The sequence below is a fragment of the Callithrix jacchus genome, chromosome 8 (assembly GCF_049354715.1).
Source record: "Callithrix jacchus isolate 240 chromosome 8, calJac240_pri, whole genome shotgun sequence".
Lineage (NCBI taxonomy): Eukaryota > Metazoa > Chordata > Mammalia > Primates > Cebidae > Callithrix > Callithrix jacchus.
Window position 1 is genome coordinate 16,369,377 of NC_133509.1, and position 21,559 is coordinate 16,390,935.

The 21,559-nt window shown below is 48.3% G+C and overlaps 1 protein-coding gene and 1 non-coding gene across 11 annotated transcripts in view; one reads left to right on the forward strand and one right to left on the reverse strand.

Moving 5' to 3' along the window:
• PAQR5 (progestin and adipoQ receptor family member 5) overlaps positions 1–21,559 on the forward strand; it is a 92,606-nt gene that overhangs the window by 18,647 nt on the left and 52,400 nt on the right. For 3 of the 10 annotated variants that reach the window (XM_078333508.1, XM_035259050.3, XM_078333507.1), the window contains one exon: positions 13,800–13,950. The exons of 6 other annotated variants lie outside the window; for them this stretch is intronic. The gene's annotated coding sequence lies outside the window, so the exon portion shown is untranslated. The remainder of the gene's footprint in view (positions 1–13,799; positions 13,951–21,559) is intronic. One more of the 10 variants, XM_035259051.3, reaches the window with a different exon arrangement.
• LOC118145400 (small nucleolar RNA SNORA77) lies at positions 12,961–13,095 on the reverse strand. The gene has a single exon (XR_004730517.3). It is a non-coding gene; the product is annotated as a small nucleolar RNA SNORA77 (small nucleolar RNA).

A 21,559-nucleotide genomic window follows, 5' to 3' on the forward strand; every position in this document is an offset into this window, starting at 1 on the left:
TTGTTATGATTTCCTTTCTTTTGCATTTGCTGAGGAGTGATTTACTTCTAATTATGTCGTCAATTTTAGAGTAGGTGTGATGTGGTGCTGAAAATAATGTACATTCTGTGGATTTGGGGTGGAGAGTTCTGTAGATGTCTATTAGGTTTGCTTGGTCCAGATCTGAGTTCAAGTCCTGGATATCCTTGTTAATTTTCTGTGGCATTGATTTGTCTAATATTGACAGTGGAGTGTTGAAGTCTCCCACTATTATTGTGTGGGAGTCTAAGTCTCTTTGTAGGTCGTTAAGAACTTGCTTTATGTATCTGGGTGCTCCTGTATTGGGTACATATTTAGGATCATTAGCTCTTCTTGTTGCATTGATCATTTTACCATTATGTAATGCCCTCCTTTGTCTCTTTTGATCTTTGTTGGTTTAAAGTCTATTTTATCAGAGACTAGGATTGCAACTCCTGCTTTTTCTTCTCTCTCTCTCCATTTGCTTGGTAAATCTTCCTTCATCCCTTGATTTTGAGCCTATGTGTTTCCTTGCATTTGAGATGGGTTTCCTGGATACAGCACACTGGTGGGTTTTGACTTTTTATCCAATTTGCCAGTCTGTGTCTTTTGATTGGGGCATTTAGCCCATTGACATTTAAGGTTAATATTGTTATGTGTGAATTTGAACCTGCCATTTTGATGCTAGATGGCTGTTTTGCCCGTTAGTTGATGCAGAATCCTCATTTTGTTGATGCTCTTTACCATTTGGTACATTTTTGGAGTGGCTGGTACTGGTTGTTCCTTTCTATGTTTAGTGCTTCTTTCAGGAGCTCTTGTAAGGCAGGCCTGGTGGTGATGAAATCTTTCAGCAATTGCTTGTTCATAAAGGATTTTATTTCTCCTTTGCTTATGAAGCTTAGTTTGGCTGGATATGAAATTCTGGGTTGAAAGTTCTTTGCTTTAAGAATTTTGAATATTGGTCCCAACTCCTTCTGGCTTGTAGTGTTTCTGCCAAGAGATCCACTGTGAGTCTGATGGGCTTCCCTTTGTGGGTAATCTGACCTTTCTCTCTGGCTGCCCTTAGCATTTTTTCCTTCATTTCAACCCTGGTGAATCTGATGATTATGTGCCTTGGGGTTGCTCTTCTTGAGGAGTATCTTTGTGGCATTTTCTGCATTTCCTGGACTTGAATGGTGGCCTGGCTTGCTAGGTTGGGGAAGTTCTCCTGGGTAATACCCTGAAGAGTGTTTTCCAGCTTGGATTCATTCTCTCTGTCACATTCAGGTACACCTATCAAACGTAGATTAGGTCTTGTCACATAATCCCATATTTCTTGGAGGCTTTGTTCATTTCTTTTCACTCGTTTTTCTCTAATCTTGCCTTCTCGTTTTATTTCATTGAGTTCATCTTCAATCTCTGATATCCTTTCTTCTGCTTGGTCTATTCGGCTATTGAAACCTCTGTGTGCATTGCAAAGTTCTTGTATTGTGTTTTTCACCTCCATCAGGTCATTTATGTTCTTCTCTAAACTGTTTATTCTCGTTAGCATTTTGTCAAACCTTTTTTCAAGGTCTTAGTTTCTTTGCATTGGGTTAGAACATGTTCTTTTAGCTCAGAGAAGTTTGTTATTGTCCACCTTCTGAAGCCTGTTTTTGTCAATTCATCAGACTCATTCTTGATCCAGCTTTGTTCCCTTGCTGGTAAGGAGTTGTGATCCCTTGGAGGAGGAGAGGCATTCTGGTTTTGGATGTTTTCATCTTTTTTGCACTGGTTTCTTCCCATCTTTGTGGATTTATCTACCTGTGGTCTTTGTAGTTGGTGACTTTTGGATGGGGTCTCTGAGTGGGCATCCTTTTTGTTGATGATGAAGTTATTTCTTTCTGTTTCTTAGTTTTCCTTATAACAGGACTCTCTGTTGTAGGACTCCTGGAGGGCCACTCCAGACCCTGCTTGCCTGGGGACCACCTGCAGTGGCTACAGAACAGTAAGGGTTTCTTCTTCTGTTATCTTCATCCCAGAAGGACACCTGCCAGATGTCAGCCTGAGATTTCCTTTATGAGGCATCTCTTTGGATATATGGAGGTCAGGGAGCTGCTTGAGGAGACAGTCTGACCCTTATAGCAGCTCAAGTGCTAAGCTGTTGTTCCATTCAGAGCTGCTGGGTAGGTACGTTTAAGTCTGCTGCAGTGGAACTCATAATCACCTTTTTTCCCAGGTGCTCTGTCCTGGGAAGGTGGGGCTTTATGTATAAGTTCCTGACATGCTGCTGCCCTTTTTCAGAGATGCCCTACCCAGCTAGGACGTACCTAGTCACAGTTTGCCAGCAGAGGCATTGCTGAGCTGCTATGGGCTCTGCCTAGCTGCTGTGTGAACTTCCTTGTAGTTTTGTTTACAGAGTTGCAGTTAGAACTGCCTCGGTAATGGCGGTCTGCCCCTGTAGTGGCAGACGCCCTTTCCCCCACAGAACTGGACCATCCCAGGCCCAGTTGTGCTTGCTGTGAAATTCTCATTCCAGAGCATTTCAGATTGCTAGTCTTTGTGGGGGTGGGACCCATTGAACCAGATCACCTGGCTCCCTGTTTCAGCCCCCTTTTTATCAGGTGAATGGGCGGCTCTGTCTCCCAGGCATTCCAGGCCAGTTGAAACCCAGATTTGTGTGAGTTTTTATGCGGAGACCTGCTGTGCCAGCTGAAACAGCTGTGCTGAAAACTCGTGGCACTTTTCATCCCAGGAATCTCCTGGTCTGTGGGTAGGAATAACTCGTTTGGAAATGTGGTGACCACTCACCCTCTGTGTTCTCCTTGCTGTGAACTGTGCTCCAGAGCTGTTTCTATTTGGCCATATTGGATCCGCCTCCCAGCCCATACCAGCACACTCATTCTTTAACAAGAATGGAAACTTTAAAAAGGAACTTTTCTACTTCCCACGCAAGCATCCTTGTAGACCCAAGGAAACAGGTCTTGAATGGTGAAATCTCCAGTCTCAGGGCATAGGGGCTGGCCCCTGACTCAGTGCAGAGGCGACCACTGTTCCACCTTCTTCCCAGCCAGCCCTGTGCGGTATTCCTGTGCCAAGAGATACAAGGAGCTATCTCCGAGTGTGTTTCACCTTGACTGGCACTTACCCATGCTGAGGGCCACATGTTTGGGAGAGGTGTCTAAACCACAGAAACGATTTCTTTTCTTCTCACTTTTCATATACAGGCCCTGCTTTTTCTCCCTGGGCAATGTGAATCCTTTCCCACAACAAGCAACAGCAGTTGGAGCTCTAGGGACAGGGACTACCTGGGTTTAGGGACAACTGTAGTAAGAATCTTCCCCTCCACCCCTGCACTGTCACGCACTTGCCAATTCCATGCCACTTCCTTCCCCTTGGGATCTGAGCAGACCTTGGGTCAGGCGCTCAAGGACAGCCTGGAGTCTCAGAGCTCGTCCTGGGCAGTGAAGGCCCAGGGAAGGGGGAGGGCTTACTGTTTACACCTTCTGAGCTCTGGCTGAGCGTGCTTGCAGGCTGATTTAGATGAATTGTTACTCTTGTTCTTCATCGGTATTTATTTATTTATTTTCAGACAGAGTCTACCTTTATTGCCAGGTTGGAGTGCAATGGCATGATCTTGGCTAACTGCAACCTCCGCCTCTGGGTTCCAGTGATTCTCAAACCCGACCCACCGTGCCCAGCCAACAGTTGCTCTTTTTGAGACCCTGCTGTGCATCAAGGACTTACACATGGGGCACTTACTAATACTTGAAACACCCCAGAGAGGCAGTTGCTCTGGGCATTATAAAAGTGCCCACCTGAAGAGATGCTGTGAAAATTAAATGGGGTGTAAAATGCCCTAAGGGGGTTTTAATTATTTTTTTTGAGATGGAGTCTTCCTTTGTCTCCCAGGCTGGAGTGCAATGGTAGAATCTTGGCTCACTGCAACCTTCACCTCCTGGATTCAAGCAATTCTCCTGCCTCAGTCTCCTGCGTAGCTGGGACTATAGGTGCATGTCATCAGGTTTGGCTAATTTTTGTATTTTTAGTAGAGATGGGGTTTTGCCATGTTGGCCAGCCTTCTCTGGAGTGCTTGACCTCTAGAGAGCCACCTGCTTCAACCTCCCAAAGTGCTGGGATTACATGCCTGAGCCACCCTGCCCAGCCCACAAGGGGTTTAGAATAGATTGAGCGCTTAGTAGTGGTGTTTCCAATCAAACTTCATCTCCATTTCACAAGGGAGGAAAGTGAGGCCCAGAGAGTCTTTGGGACTCAAAGCCCAAATACCACACACATTAGGGAGAGTGGTTGTACATCTGCCTGGGCTCCCCCACCCTCATCTAAGCTCCCCATTGGCTGTGGGGCCACTTGTAAGTCATGCCCTTTCCCATCTGGGCCCTGAGTCTTCCTCTGACCCCCAGTGCCCTCCAGCCTCTGCTGAGGGGCCCATGCCGCTCCTCCCCCTATCCAGATCCATGCAGCCTTCTTCCCTCTGGCAGCTCACATCTCCCTGGCTTGTTGGCTGCCCTGACCATTTTCCCCTAACCTGTGAGGTGTGTTCTTTGGGTAATGATTACGTGAAATAGCTCACCTACAGTTAACAACTCCCCCCAGTCCCAGCGGGTGAGGCTCAGAATTAATAATTGCTGGAAAAGCTTCCCATGAATGCAGTCCCCAAGGGAGGTGCAGCAGCTCCCTGGATGGTCCCTCGCTGGCCTGGCATTGGAACGCATCCAGGGTGCTATGTCTTGGCCTTCTCCGCATGCCCACCCTCCTTTCCCCTTCTCCCCATGCTGTGCTCCCACCTCTTGCCTCTCCGAGCTCAGCACCACCAGGCCTCCCTGCTCACCATCTGCCAGCCTGCCTGCCCGCCTTTCACCTCTGCTGTCCCTGGGGACACCGTTCCCTCCTCTGCCAAAACAAGTCTGCAGCCTCTTTGGGATCCACCTCAAGCGCCGCCTCCTCCAGGAGTCTGTCCTGGCTGCACCGGCATCCTTGCTCAGGGTTTCTTCCCTAAAAGTCTCCTAGGAACCAGGCAGATCTTTTCTGAGTGCCCTTCCCTGCGTCAGGCACTGGTTAGTTCTGAGGACTCAGCAGAGAGCAAGGCAGGAGCCCTGCCAGCCAGAGGGTCATCAGTGTGCTCTGGGCATCGGTGTGCACCTGGGCAGCCTGAGCTGCGGCAGGCTGAGAGGAGAAAAGGAGCATTGGAGGATGATGAAGTGAGGCTCGGGCTGAGACAGGGTGAGGTGGATTGTCTAGGCAGGTAAGGAATGTGCTTCTCGAAACAGAGGGGGCAGCTTGTAGGAAGCAGAAGGCAGGATTTGGTGTCAGATAATGACCCCAACTGTGGCTGTGTCGTATTTGAGACACCTGTTTAACATCCAGGTGGATGTGTCCAAGAGGCAGGTTGTTCCTTGGAAAGGTCTGTCTCCCTCTCTCCTGTTGCCTGCTTGTGGTCACACTGAGTATGTCTGTCTCCTCAGAAAGATGGGGTTCTCTTTGAGGGCAGTCAAAATTTCTGAGACTCTGCCCAGCTGGGACCCCAGCACTGAGCACGTGCTTCCTGAGGACACGTGGATTGAATTTAAACTCACCTCCATCATCCATTCTGCCTCCTTCCCCTTGGGGCTCCTGCTTTTCACCTTGTCCTGCTAGCACAGAAATGCCCTTATCTGCAAGGGAGATGGTTCCAGACCCAGTGGATGCCTGAAACCGTGGATGGTACCAAACCTGGCATGTAGGGTGCTTTTCCTGTATACATACCAACGGTAAAGAGTAAGTTATAAATTAGTAAGAGATTAACAGTAACAATAAAACAGAACAATTCTTACAATATATTATAGTAAAAGTGATTTGGGAGGCCAAGGTGGGTGGATCACCTGAGGTCAGGAGTTCATGACCAGTCTGGCCAACATGGCGAAATCTCGTCTCTACTAAAAATACAAAAAATTAGCTGGGTGTGGTGGTGGGCGTCCGTAATCCCAGCTACTTGGGAGGCTGAGGCAGAATTGCTTGAACCCAGGAGGTGGAGGTTGTGGTGAGCTAAGATTGCACCACGACACTCCAGCCTGAGCAACAAGAGCGAAACTCTACCTCAAAAAAAAAAAAAAGTTATACGATGTCAGATGCGGTGGCTCATACCTGTAATCCTAGCACTTTGGGCCACTGAGGTGGGTGGAGCACCTGAGGTCAGGAGTTCAAGACCAGCCTGGCCAATATGGTGAAACCCATCTCTACTAAAAACACAAAAATTATCCAGGTGTGGTGGCAGGCACCTGCGATCCCAGCTACTTGGGAGGCTGAGACAGAAGAATCACTTGAATCCAGGAGGTGGAGGTTTCAGTGAGCCAAGATCGTGCTACTGCACTCCAGCCTGGGCGACAGAGCCAGACTCCATCTCAAAAACAATATTATATGAATGTGGTCTCTCACTCTCTCAAAATATCCTATTGCACTATACATACCTATTTTTGGACTACTGTTGACTGCAGGTGGCTGACTGCAGAAAGTGAAGCTGTGGATAAGGGAAACTGCTCTGTGGGTTCCCAGCTCCTCATATTGCTTGCTTTTGGTTGTGAGGGTCTTGTCTCCCACATGGACTCCAGGCCGTGTGACCCAAACGAGCACAGCTCAGGGCAGCTGTTTCCTCCCTGGGCCAAGCATGGGACTTACCACTGGAGCTTGATAACAGGGGGATCCCCAGGCAGTACCCCAAGGGACTCTGATTTGGAAGGCTTGAGACAGGCCCACCTTGGCGGCTCTGGGTTCTGACAAGCCCCTAGGTTATTTGGATACACAGCTGGGCTTGGGACTTCCTGCCAGAGAGGTTTTTAGGCTCCTGTCTTCACCCCAGCTTTAATGGGTCCTCACCACTTCCCAGGGTTAGAACCTTAGACTCAACCTGGACAATTTTGGAGCGGGGACTCAGTGCCCATGGAGCATTCATCCTCGTGGGGGTAGGAGCAGTGCCTTGTCTCTGTGGATTGAGCTGAAGCCTGTCTCCTAGAAGTTCTTGTCTGGGGGTCTTGGTTCTGCTCTCAGGGGCTTCATGGCCTCCTCCAGGTTCCCAGCCTGCTGCTCCTGGACATGTGAAGGCACTCACCCTCACCCCAAGTCCTCTTTGGGTCTCCCCCCTTTCCTCCCTCTGCTGTCTGGGCTGGCTTTCACAGGCTGACAGTCTTATCTCAGACTTCAAGTTCCTGATCAGATTAGAAGCTTGAGAGCAGGGTGGAGATAGGATCTCACCTTCCCCAGCAGTCAGAGGCTTCCCTGTTGGGGTGAGGGGAACCCAACAGTCAGGGCCTGGAGTCACCTTCCATCAGCCTGGCCAGGGCTTCACCCTTTTCCATCCTTGTGGGGGACCCTGCCTGCTGTACCCATCCTGGAGGCCAATTAGCTGGATAGCATAGAGCCAGAAAGAGCCCAGGCTGGTGTTTGGCGCCCTGGTGCTAGCTCTACAGGGCTCAGCAGCAGACTGGCTCCAGGTGGGCTCTGCTTCTCTTACCTGGGACCAGAATCTCAGTTGTCTCAACTCTTAGCTTTACGGTCACTGACATGGGTCCCACTTCCCCTCCCCAACCCTTGGTGAGCCAGATTTAAATGAGCTGTGGTTGGGTCTGGGCATTAGTATCTTTTAACTTTCAGTGTGGTTCTGATGTCCATCCAGAGAGGACATTCTCGCAGCTCTGACAATGCGTGGAAATAGTTTTATTCCATGCTGGGGTAAGACCACCAGGGCCGATAATATGCATATAACATAATCCCGAAATCAGTATTAGTATTTTACAAAAAGGCATTTCAAAAATGTAAAACAGGAAACCCAACTATTTAATGACTTTAAGTATAAAAATGTTTTAGAATAGCAATAAGGGTTGACTTAGAAAAATACACATTCTCCTTTTGATCCAAGGTAGCAGATAAAATAAGTAAAAATGAAAATTTTGAAACATTGAAACCTATCCACCTCAAAAACTAAAAATTAAGTCATGGAAATTTCAAGAAGGGATACTATATGATCCTTTTAAAGCAGAAATGTAAGATCAAAGGATGTTGGCAATATCACTATGTCACACGTTTTTTTCCCTGTAAAATTTTCTAGGAAAAACGTTTCCTGACTGTACCCTAGTTGGGGACTAGTGAGAAGATATATTTGTGTGATATCTTTGAGTATTTTCCGCTGACAAGGCCTTCTGGCTTTTTCCCAGAGACTGCCGTCTTTTATTTATAAGGAGCCACAGTTTTTGTTTCTAAAGCATTTCCGATTTGCCTTTAAGTTCTTTGGTTTTATCTTGTTCAGATGGAGATTCGGATGCAGACTTCCTGTATCAGTTTCAAACTGTCTTGTTGATATCCCACATGTTATGAAAGTCTGTGAATAGAGCGATAATTACTCTTGCAACAGAGATTTGCTTTGTCTACAGGCATGCGACGTCTGAGTAGGACTCAAAAGACATATTTCATACTTCAGGATTCTTTCTGACATTGTTATTGTCTCCTTTTCAAAGCATATGCAAGGATGGAGAGATTAGTGTGATTAGCTTCCATGCCTGGCTCCAGCAATGATCAACTCATGGCCAACGATTTTCATCTGCACTCTTACCCACTTCCCTGAATCCCCACCAGATTCTGTTGCGGCCAGTCTAAGACATCGTATCATTTTATCTGCAATTACTTCAGCATGTATCTCTAGAGGAAAATGGCCCTATAAAATACATAACCACGGTGCTATTACTGTACCTTAAGAATTGATAATTCAATCCCAGCACTTTGGGAGGCTGAGGCGGGTGGATCATGAGGTCAAGAGATCGAGACCATCCTGGTCAACATGGTGAAACCCCGTCTCTGCTAAAAATACAAAAATTAGCTGAGCATGGTGGCACGTGCCTGTAATCCCAGCTACTCAGGAGGCTGAGGCAGGAGAATTGCCTGAACCCAGAAGGCGGAGGTTGCTGTGAGCTGAGATCGCGCCATTGCACTCCAGCCTGGGTAACAAGAGCAAAACTCCATCTCAAAAAAAAAAAAAAAAAGGATTGATAATTCTTCATTATCATAAAAGAGCTAATGTTCACATTTTCCCAGTTTTTCCTACATTTTGTTTTACAATTAGTTTGTTTGAGATTTCAGATGTTTAAACTTTTGAAATAAATATCTTTTGGCTGGGCGTGGTGGCTCATGCCTGTAATCCCAGCACTTTGGGAGGCTGAGGCAGGTGGATCACCTGAGGTTAGGAGTTCAAGACCAGCCTGGTGAATTCCTGTCTCTACTAAAAATACAAAAATCAGCTCAGTGTGGTGGTGCGCACCTGTAATCCCAGCTACTTGGGAAGCTGAGACTGGAGATCAGTTGAATTCAGGAGGTGGAGGTTGCAGTGACTGGAGATTGTGCCATTGCACTCCAGTCTGGGTGACAAGAGTGAAACTCTGTCTCAAAAAAAAAAAAAATATTTGGACCAAACAGATATACAATTTTGGCACCAAAGTGCGGTTTTTATGAACACAGCGTGGAAACCACTGGGTGGAAGATGCGAGTCAACCAGGCCAGACCCTGCCTCTAGGGCTGAGTGCAGAGGACAGCGGAAGTCGTTCAGAAGCAAACCTTCATTTCCTGAACCGGAACACTGAACACTGAACGGTGTTCCTGGGCTGGGCACCTGGGCACAGCCATGACCAAGACAGACTCACTCTGTCTTGACCCAATGGAAACCAGGATACTGGCATCTAACTGAAGTTTACAAATAAAATGGTAGATACCCTTGCAGTGGAAGCCGGAAGAGTGGAAGCTAATTTTGCCCTAGAAAGCGTTATAGAGCAAGTGACATTTGTGTTTAGTCATATGAAAGGGGAGAATTTTGTCAAGAAGACTGGTGGCTCATGCCTGTCATCCCAGCACTTTGGGAGGTCAAGGTGGGAGAGTCACTTGAGCCCAGGAGTTCAAGACTAGCCTGGGTAACATAGTGAGACCCCATTTCTTAAAAAAAAAAAAAAAAAGACAAAAATTAAAACTAGCCAGCGGCAGGTGCAGTGACTCACATCTGTAATCCCAGGACTTTGGGAGGCCAAGGTGGGCGGATCACGTGAGGTCAGGAGTTCGAGACAAGCATGGCCAACCATGGCTAACATGGTGAAACTCTGTCTCTACTAAAAATACAAAAATTAGTGGGGCATAGTAGCAGGCACCTGTAATCCCAGCTACTTGGGAGGCTGAAGCAGGAGAAGCACTTGAACCCGGGAGGTGGAGGTTGCAGTGAGCTGAGATCACACCACTGCACTTCAGCTTGGGCAACAGAGTGAGACACAGTCTCAAAAAAAAAAAAAACTAGCCAGGCTTGGTGGTGTGTGCCTATGGTCCCAGCTACTCAGGAGGGGAAGGCTGTGGTGAGAGGATCATTTCAGCCTAGGAGATTGAGGCTGCAGTGAACTGTGTTTGCACCACTGCACTCCAGGCTTGGTGACAGAGTGAGACTGTCAGAAGAATAAGAGGAAGAAGAAGAAGAAGGAGAAGGAGAAGGAGAGAAGAAGGAGGAGAGAAGAAGGAGAGAAGAAGGAGGAGAGAAGAAGAGAAGAAGAGGAGGAAGGAGAAGGAGAAGGAAAAGGAGAAGGAGAAGGAGAGGAGGAGGAGGAGGAGGAGGGGAGGAATTTTATCAATAAGAGAAGATGGAGGAAGAGATGTCTTATCCAGTGCAAACAGCAAGCACAATGAGCACGTGAGGGTGGGTTCCTGGTGCTCCTCCTCCTGGGGAGAAGTGGGTGGGCATATGGCAAGGCTGGTGAGCAGTGAAGCTGGGGACTGAAGAGGGCTTGAGGATATGCTAAGGAATGGGGTTTTCCAGGACCTACTGCGGGGGGCTGCACTATTTTCTTGTTGGAACATAAAGTGTGGACCGTGGGAAAGGAGCACAGAACCTTGCAGGAACAATGAGGAGGATCTGGACAAGTCCCTCCTGGAGCCCTCTGTCCACTAGGCCAAGAGTCTGCCTGGATCTCCATGAGTCTCCAGGGATAACACAGAGGCTGGCACACAGCGAGTGCTTGATATAGGTCTACTAACGGATGGCCTCTGCTGTGCTCCCAGTGGGGGTGTTCCCACCAGCCTCCACCTTCACCCACGGGGGTGAGAAAGGGAGCCTTCTCTACTCCTTTGGCCAGGGAAATGGGGTGGCTTTTCCAAATGCATGAGCTGTTACGCTTTAGAACTTGGTCCCCAGCTCCCCTGGATGGGGTGCCACTAGACCAGTGGTGCTCCTGGGCCAGCGGGCAGGATGCAGGGACATAAAGTAAGGCTCACCTGTGACCTTCTCAGGTGGGTGTACAAGCAAATGCCAGCATTTGCAACCCAAGTGCTGGCTGACACAATCCCTTTAAGATTGGCAAGGAGTTAGGACGCATTTACTTTCTTCTAATAGCATTGGGTTAAAAGAAAAAGAAGGAAAGAAAAAGAAAAAAGAATACACATGTTCATTGTGGGCAAACTCTGTTGCTACAGAAAAGTAGAAAGAGAAAAGCAAATCCCTAGATTTGCTGATCCACCACTACCATCTAGATAGAAAGAGCCACAGCAAACGGCCTTCTAAACCTTCTTCTGTTCGTAAATACAAAGCAGTTAAATGTAGCATCATTTTATATGGACAGTATTACGAGATGTGGGCTGTTCTGTAACCTGCTGTTTTTCATTTAACAACTTGTCATGATGCCGTTTCCTGTCAGTTACCACAGATCTGTACACTTTTAACAGCTCCACGGTACAGTTTTGCATGGATGTGCCGTAAGTTACCCAGTCAGTTCCTTGTTGCCAGAAATGTGGATTGTTTTCCATTTTTCTCTGCAAAGTGCTAGGGAATATTATTCAGCTTTTTCAGGTGTGTAATAATCGCCTCGCAGTAAATATTTAGAATAGCTGGGATAGCTAGGGCTTAAAAAAAAAAAAAGAAAAGAAAAGAAAGAAAAAAAGGCTCAGTACACTCAAGTCCTAAGCCAAGCTCGGAGGTCACCATAGCAACCCCCTGCCATTCTCACCCAGGGAGCGCCCATTTGCCATGGCTCCAGCCAGGGAGGTGGGTCAGAGCTGGAGGGGAAACAGTCTGTTTACAAGAAGTCTTATAAGCCAAGGGCAGAAGGCACAGGAAAGAGCATTAATGCAGACCTGAGACCGCCTAAAGTGCAATGGTGATAATAGCCCTTTATTGAGTCCTTATCATCCGGTAGATACCATGGTTTTTCATCCTCACCAGAGCCGATGAAACTTTTAGAATCCTCATTTCAGTGACGAGAAAATCAGAGACGGAGGAATCTGTCCAAGGGCACACAGTAGATGATGGAGCCAGGATTTGAAGTTAGTCTACATTCATTCCTCAGCATTCTCCTTACCACCGCAATTGGGGTGGGCAGCCTCTATGCAGCTCATACCGATTCTTCATCTGGTCTGTTTTCTGGGCTCCATTCTGGCCACCTGCTACTCCCCCTGCACCACTTCCGTGCTGAACTGCAGGCAGGTCCCCGAATCGTACACCCTCTTCCTACCTCCATGCCCCTGTCCTGCTCTCCCCTATGCCCCTGTACCCTCAGCTTTCCACCATGGCTGCTGCACTACTGTGGACCCTTTAAGACTTGTCCCAAGCTTCATTCCTTTTTTTTTTTTTAAATGGAGTCTTGCTCTGTTGCCCAGTCCGGAGTACAGCGGGCCGATCTTGGCTCACTACAACCTCTGCCTCCCTGTTTCAAGTGATTCTTCTGCCTCAGCCTCCCAAGTAGCTGGGATTACAGGTGTCCAACACCATGCCTGGCTAATTTTTGTATTTTTGGTTGAGATAGGGTTTCACCATGTTGGCCAGGCTGGTCTTAAACTCCTGACCTCAGGTGATTCACCCACCTCAGCCTCCCAAAGTGCTGGGATTATAGGTGTGAGCCACCATGCCCCGCCCCAAATTTCCTTTCTTTAAGATGTCTCCCCTGACTCCGTAATGCCCTCCTCACCGTTCCCCTAGAGGCATAACCACTATTTTTGTAAGCACGCCGTATCTCCAGGCAGCTGCATCACTCTTAAAGGTCAGGCGGCCACAGCACTGACCTATAAGGAATGTTTGTTTCTCTGGCAGAAGGAACAAGCACCCACCTGGGGCTGCAGCCAGGTGCGTAGTGAGTCTGCAGTAACCACTCTTTTACCATTAGATGTGCCTTGTGGCAATTGTTAGTGCGGATCTACACTAGAATGTGATCTCTTAGGGGACAGAACTGTTGTGTCTGCTTCTTCATCCCCATATCTTTCCTACCATAGCTTGGGACATAGAGTAGGTATTCAGGAAATGTGTGCTGAATGAATGAATGAATGAATGATCAAGCATATTCCTGCCCACTCTTCATTTCTGCTACCAGCCCCAGGGCAGGGTAATCTCAGGGACTACATTAACCCAAGCAGCCTACCAAGCTTTCCCATCTTTCACCTGGCTGGTTCCTGACCACTCCCCAAACACCTGCCCCCTCCGGTCTCCTTAAGCCTCATCTACCTCTCCTCCCACCACAGCTTCTACTCGCAGCCATTTGCCCGGGAAACTAAGATGCTGGGTGAACCGCTTATCACCTCCACCACATCATCCCATGAACCTGGCTTTTTGCCTTGGGCTCACCTGTCTGTGTTCCTCTCCTTTGTGGGACCTCAAGTATCCCCTGGTCTTTGCAAGTCACTTTTCTCTCCCTCTGAAATTTATCTGCAGCTTCAACATCTCCTCCAAGATGCAATCACATATTTTTTTTAACTGCAAATACGTGCAAATCAAACTCAATTTGTCTGAAAACTTCCCGGATTTTCCTCACATTCTTCATCATTTCCCATTTGATATCATCATTTTCCAGCACCTGGGAAATAGTACTCCGAAGCCCTCAGCCAAATTTGCCTGTTTGTTTCTTCGTGATCAGACACCTGACTTTTATCACCAGGTCTCCAAACTTCCCAAAGCTCCCAACCAAGCCTGACAGGAGCAGTGAAGGCTCAGGAAACCTAAGGGTGAGTACCCATGGGAAGGAGCTATGTCTCCTGAGCTGCAGCCTGTTCTTTCCATGTGCGAATTCAGCCCAGGGTTGTAGATCTTCAGATTCATCAAAAGAAACTGGGAGCCCAGGTTTTTATGCTGACAGCTTTGGTTTTTTAATATTGGACCAGTTTTTTTTTTTTTTGAAATAGAATCTCGTTCTGTTGGGTCACTGCAACCTCTGCCTCCCGAGCTCAAGCTATTCTCCCTCTCTCAGCCTCTCAGTAGCTGGCATTACAGGTGCCTGCCACCACGCCTGGCTAATTTTTGTATTTTTAGTACAGATGGGGTTTCTCATTGTTGGCCAGGCTGGTCTTGAACTCCTGACCTCAGGTGACCCACCTGCCTTGGCCTTGAAAAGTGCTGGGATTACAGGCGTGAGCCACCGCGCCTAGCCTTTTGTTTTCTTAATAGATTTTATATTTTACAGCAGATATAGGTTTATAGAAAAACTGTGCAGAAGGCACAGTTTCCATTCCCTCCCCCCCAACCCCCTGTTAGTCGCGTTTGCATTAGTGTAGTATGTTTGTTAAAACTGATGAACCAACATGGGCACAATGTTATTAATTATTGTCCCTCATTTACATCAGGGCTCACACTTTGTGTTGTGCATTCTGTGGGCTTTGACAAATGCTTAATGTCATCTTTCCACCATCACAGTATCATGATGGTTTTTTACTTTTTGTTATTATTATTTTTTAATTTAGACAAGGTGTCACTCTGTTCCCTGGTCTTGAGTGCAGTGGTATTAAAATGGCTCACTGCAACCTCAACCTCAGGCTCATGTGATTCTCCTGCCTCTGCCTCCCTAGTAGCTGGGACTACAGGCATGCACAACCGCACCTGGCTAATTTTTTAATTTTTTTTTTTTTTTTTTTGGTAGAGATGGTAGAGATGCCCAGGCTGGTCTTGAACTCCTGTACTCAAGTGATATTTCCGCCTTAGCCTCCCAAAGTACTTACAGTTGTGAGCCACTGTGCCCAACCCATGCAGACTATTGTTTAAACATTTCAGTCATCGGAACTCTCTGCTTTCTACACTCTTCCGTCCTAGTGTGCCCTTCCTCCTTACTGTATCTGCCCCACGGTATTCAGCTCTTCTACCCTCTCTCCACTCCTGAGAGCTTCCTGTCCCTACACATGGTCAGTTTTTCATCTGCGTCATCTTTCTACCAAACTCCAAGCTCCTGGAGGCACTTGGAGGTTTAAATTAGAAGTCTCAGTCTCCCCAATGCCTAGGGTGCTTTTGAGATGCACTTGGGTGCTTTCGAGATTCACCTGCACGTATATTGAGCAAATGCCTGCAGGTGTGTTGGCTCTGAGGCTTCCAGGAAGATGTGTCAGGTCCTGTTAACAACACAGAGAGACAGAAAGCATGTGGCAAGGGATGGAGACTTGGGCACATCTCCAGTGGCAGTGACTGCAGGGAGGAGAGAGGAGGTGTCCCAGCGAGAACAGTTTTAGAGAGGAGAGGTGAGGACAAACAGCTTTGAGGGGAGGATGCTCGAATCCTTGGGAGCTGCCCCATAGAATGCCTAAGCTGGGGTCTCAGACTCATGTGGTCCAGGGCCCTCCTTCTCCCGGTAGAAACAATGAGGCCCAGAGAGGGGAGGGGAGTGTACCCAAAGCCCCAGAGCAGGTCTGCGGCTAGCAAACCTCAGAACCCAGGGCACTCTCTGCCTCTTGCAGCCTTCCTGGAGGGAGACAGTCCTGCCGTCACCCCCACTGTCTTGATGAATGGCCTGTAAGAGGCAGTGCCCCATGTGGGCCCGAGGCTTGCTTCCCAAGCAGAGCGGAGAGAAAGCTGTGAGTGTAGACTGGGTAGCAGCCGGTGGGGCAGGACAGGGAGAAGGAAGTGAAAGGGATGGGGTGGGGCTGAATACTCCACCTTCCCTTTCCCCTGTGTGTCCCCAGCAGTGGCCTCCCTCAGGAAAGTGAGTTTGAGAAGGAAAACAAATGCAAAACCCCTCCTCCTTAGTGGGGCTGTCCTCCCAGTGTCCCAAGGCAGCTTGGGCTCTCTCTCCCACCCACAGCTCACCCAGCTCTGCCCTCACCATAGCCGGAAGAGGACACATACCTTCCAGTCTGCTAAAGGGACCCAAAGGGGTGACTGGCTGTTCCTGTGACATGCCCCACACAATCATCATGCCTCTGTGCCTTTGCTCAAGTAAGCTGTCCCCTCTGCCAGCATGCTGTGCCCTCTCCCTTCCCATGCTGACAGATTCTTCCTGCTCTCTTATGCTCCATTCACATGCCATCTCCTCTGTAAATGGCCCTAAGCCTGCTTCCCCCACACATGAAGGTGCTCCTGCCCGGCTGTTTCCACTGCGCTTTGTCTCCACCATCCACACAGCGTCTAGCATGTGGGCTCACCAGTTTGCGTGTCTCCCCTGTTCTGCAGGGAGCTCCCCTAAGGCTCAGGCTGTGGTTATTCTCCTGTGCCCTTAGCTATCAGCAGAGTGCCTGGCACAGAACTGACGCACCACATGGATGAGTGGATGAGTGGATGGACAGATGAATGAATAGCCAGTCTTTGAGTGAAACAGCCAACACTTCCCATTGATTCTCTTTTATTTTTTTTTAGATGAAGCCTTGCTCTGTCACCCAGGCTGGAGTGCAGTGGTGCAATCTCAGCTCACTGCAGCTTCCACCTCCTGGGGTCAAGCGATTCTTCTGCCTCGGCCTTCCAAGTGGCTGGGATTACAGGCTTCTGCCATCACATCTGGCTAATTTTTTGTATTTTTAGTAGAATAGTGTTTCACCATGGTGGCCAGGCTGGTCTCAAATTCCCAACCTCAGGTGATCCGCTGGCCTTGGCCTCCCAAAGTGCTGGGATTACCGGCGTGAGTCACTTTGCCTGGGCTAATTTTTGTATTTTTGGTAGAGACAGGGTTTTGCTATGTTGGCCAGGCTGGTCTTGAACTCCTGTCATCAGGTGATCTGCCCATCTCAGCCTCTCAAAGTGCTGGGATTACAGGTGTGAGCCACAAGCCCAGCCAAGTCTCTTCTTCTATAATGAAAGTAGATCCAGGTCCTGTCTTTCAGGAATCTAAATTGTGGCTACCAAAATGACCACAGCTAAAAGAACCACAGAATGATATAAATCAAGCTAATAATAATAATAACCTTTGATCGAGCTATTCACTGTCAGCCACACTCCATGCAAAGAACCTTATGTACACGCTTTCATTTAAATCTTCATGCAGTTTACAAGCTAAGGACAGAGACGCTGAGAAAGCTAAGACCAAGGCTGAGAAAGTTAAGCATCATGTTCAAAAGCACCAGTCAGTGAGTAGAGAAGCTGCGTCTGAAACCCAGATCAGGGTGACCCTGAAGTCTGGTCTCAGCCACTTCCTTACAGCTAGAGCATTCAGGGAGGAGGAGAGCAGCAGGAGAGGGGTCGCTGGAGCCAGGGTCCCTCCTGGAGGAGGCCGACTATGGGCTGTGTCTGAAAGGCTGCCAGGCAAGTGGCCAGCTAGAGGGGATTCAAGGCTCGGGGATGGGCCTGCAGCCTGGCCAGCCTGGAGAGACTCCCAGGGAGTTGTAGGGGATGAGGGTGGGGATGGCCATTATCCCAGCCTGTGCTTACCCTGCGTGGCCCACAGTGACGTGGCTGGCCACCCTTCCTTAGGGCCCTGCCAGGTTCCCGTTGCCTTTGCCTCTGTTACCCCTCCCCCTGGGTCTGCAGATGAGAATCAGACCCATTGCCTCTGTCATGGGCTGGTTGCCTTGGGTGTGGACCTGACCCAAGTCGGAGGGCAAGGCCGGTTCAGCGGGCAGAGCTGCTTCTCCCTGGAGCACACCTGCTGAGCGAATGCCTCTCCCAGCCACCAGACCAGTTTTCAGATTCCAGGGTGGGGTGGCCAGGCAGAAACAGGTTTCTGTGAAGTGACACTCCCTTCATTCACTGACTGGGAGCAGGACTCGATCCCGTCACTTGGAGCCACACCCATGACTCCTGTCCTGGATTGAGGATTTGGTCTGGACGCTGGGTTACCCTGGGAATACGGCTTTGCCTTTGTAGGGGGCTGGTGGTTCTGAACCTTTCCTGGCTCACAGATGCCACTGAAACTTTGTTAAAAGCCATGGCCCCTGTCCCCACTGACACACACACACACACACATATGCACCCACCCACACATAATTTAACCTATAATTTGATGAACTCCCTAAGGCCGATTCATGAATTTCCACGAACCCCAGGTTAAAAACCTCCATCCTTGAAGATAGAGAGTAGGTTGGTGGTTATCAGAGGCCAGAAAGGAGGTGGGAGATGCAGGGGAGAAAAAAGAATATAAATGTATTTACAATCACTAAACTAGATGGTAAATTATATATGTATATTTTACCTAAATTTTTTTTTTTTTTTTTTTTTGAGACTGAGTCTCATTCTCTCACCCAGGCTGGAGTGCAGTGGTGCAATCTCAGCTCATTGCAACCTCTGCCTCCCAGGTTCAAGCAATTCTTGTGCCTCAGCCACCTGAGCGGCTGGGACCACAGGTGGACACCACCATGCCCTGCTAATTTTTTGTGTTTTAGTAGAGACAGGGTTTCACCATGTTGTCCAGGCTGGTCTTGAACTGAGCTCAGGCAATCTGCCTGTCTCGGCCTCCCAAGGTTGCTAGGATTACAGACACGAGCCACCGTGTACAGCCTCAATTTTTGTTTTTTAAATCATCTTAAGAGTTTTTGCAGCAGACAGCTCACTCTTCTGAATGTGTTCTTTACAGTAACAGTAGCCACAATGGTAAATACCACTGGCATTGATTCAGTGTTTTGTAGTTAATAAAGTCTGTTCACATCTATTATTGTTTCATTTGAGCTCCCCCATAGCCGTGGCCAGGGAGGTATTCATATTCTTATTTCACAGATAACAAAAATGGAAGTCGTTTGGAAAAAGCCCAGCCAAATTCAAACCTAGGAGAGGGCAGAGAGACCTGACCTCAGTGATCCAAAATCCCAAGCTCTGTGTGCCTCTCCCCATCTTCATAGAACATTCTCCAAGCACAGGCAGTCCTGGGTACTTGTAATACATCAGGGAATGTGAGTGAAACCACCTTTGCAAAACTGTGACTGAGACAGTGAAAGAGATCTAACTTAACTGACTCCATCTTGCTTCTAACCTCCAATCTTTGTTCATTCCTGGGCATAAGCTGAACTTACTTTGGGAGAAACTTGGTTTGTAGTTTATGGTTTAAACAAAAGTGGTAACAGCCCTTTGGCAAAGCAGGCCTCCTTCTCGCCTGGGGACTAAACTAACATTAGCCATGGGATTAGAAATGATGGTTTAGGAGTCATGCAGCTGGAGGCCACAAGATTCTGACCCTCCCTAAAGTCCTCCTAAAATCAGGTCTTGAGATATTTTGCAGCCCCTGTACTTGATGGATCAGCTGGCCCCACCCACATCAATAAACTGGCTCATCTGATCATGTGGGCCCCACCTGAGGAACTGACTCAGTGTAAGGGGACAGCTCCTACTCCGTATGATTTCATCCCTGACCAGCGCTCCTGGCTCACCGGTTACCCTCACAATCCACCAAGTTATCCGTTAAAAACTCTGCTCCCCAGCCGGGCATGGTGGCTCACGTCTGTAATCCCAGTGCTTTGGGAGGCCGAGGTGGGCAGATCACCTGAGGTCAGGAGCTCGAGACCAACCTAGCCAACATGGTAAAACCCCATCTCTACTAAAACTACAAAAATTAGCCAGATGCGGTGGCATGCGCCTGTAATTCCACCTACTTTGGAGGCTGAGGCAGGAGAATTGCTTGAACTCGGGAGGCGGAGGTTGCAGTGAGCCGAGATAGCACCACTGCACTACAGGCTGGACAACAAGAGCGAGACGGTCTCAAAAAAACAACAGCAAAAAAAGGCAACAACTCTGCTCCCCGAATGCTTGGGGAGACTTATTTGAGTAATAACAAAACTCCAGTCTCCCACACAGCAGACTCTGAGAGAATGACTCTTTCTCTTTCTCTACTGCAACTCCCCTGTCTTGATGAACCGGCTCTGTCTAGGCAGCAGGCAAGGTGAACCTCTTGGGTGTTTACAAATGTGGGGGCTCATCCAGGATTGCCTTTGTTTCAGTGGCCCCCTTCCAATGATGGATCCAGAAACCAGTCCCGGTGGCTGCCCAGTTCTCTTGGGCTGGGGGCTGACTCTGGTACTCTCTCTACTGGCGGGGGCGCTGCCAACCCAATGTACATGGCTTTAATTCAATGGAGAAATTGTCCTGGGGAGACACTGTGTGTAGCCCTATCACAGGGTGTCTGTGTAGCCCCATTGTGGGATGTCTGGGTTGGTGAGTATCCTAAGCGACGTCGCCTCCTTCCTTCTCCTGACTGGTTCTGTAACCCTATGGTGTGGTGTCTGTAGCCCCATTGTGGGGTGTCTGTTCAGCTCCTGGTGGGGTCTTGGTTGGCTCTTTCTAACTAGTAGGAAGAGTCCTGGTTTGCAAGACTTATCCTCAATCAGGAAGATTTTGTAGAGGTTTCTCGGAGGGAGAATAGGATAGTTTGGAAGGGATACTCTTGGAGTTCTTGGTTAGGGATCTGACTTGGAAGGCCTTCTGTCTGTCTCCTCTTTGTGTGTGTTTGTATACATGGATGGGATCTCAGGAGGGCCTGTTGATGGAAGTCCAGCAGCTCTAATTCAGAGAACCCTCCTAATTTGTCTAGTCATATTCGATATGCCCTAAATAAAGCTCAACAGGCCTGTATCTCGGGGCGACTATCTGCTCTTCACCTTGCCCAGAGACCCCATTGTGAATTACCATTCGGAGCTCTTTCCTCCCCACCTGGAGTGGATCAAAACCAGGGATGAATGGGGAAAAGTTTGAGCTTTTCCAGGCTGATATTGGGTGCTGAATGAGGTGACTAATGTCTGTTTTGTTATATGCATTTTGCTGGGATGGAAAAAAATATTAATGCAACCTGTTGGGCAGCATTTTGCAAATTAAGGATCTTGCCTATGGTTCCATAAAACAGTAAAGGGTGATTTTCTCTTGTAAAATGGCTTGAACCCCACAGCTATAGCACTAGTGAGCCAGGCCATCACAAGCCGCTTCATTCTTCTGGAAGTTGAAGAGAAAGGGAACCCAGAAACCTGGCATGCCAGCAAGAAGGGTAAGAAATTCTTACCAGCCAAGTTTCTGGTCTCTCTCTATTTCTCTGTCAGGGTAAAACAGTAAACTCTTCATCTCCTCTGCAAGGGTTTGATTAGTAGAAAAAGGGATTTGTGAGACCGGTCTTAGGTGGTAGCGAATCTACTGTACTTAGTGCTAAGAATTTGTCTCTCTGTGTTCTGTAATGAAGAGAGGGGCATCACAGGATGGCATGTGGCTTTAGGACCCCTAGAAGCCCGCTTCTCAAGCCAGCCTGCCAGACTGCTCAGTTACAAACTTCGCTACGGGTCCCTGAAACCAATACCAGATGAAATTTCTCTGTCTTGTTTTGTGTCCTTAAGAGCTTAACCTTGCGACCATGTGAGGATATGTTCTCTTGGTTTCTGCCATGCAGAGGACAGGAATTTTGGGGTTCATGTCACAGTTACTCCTAAACATTTTTTCTCAAGCAGTTAAAAGCCTGTG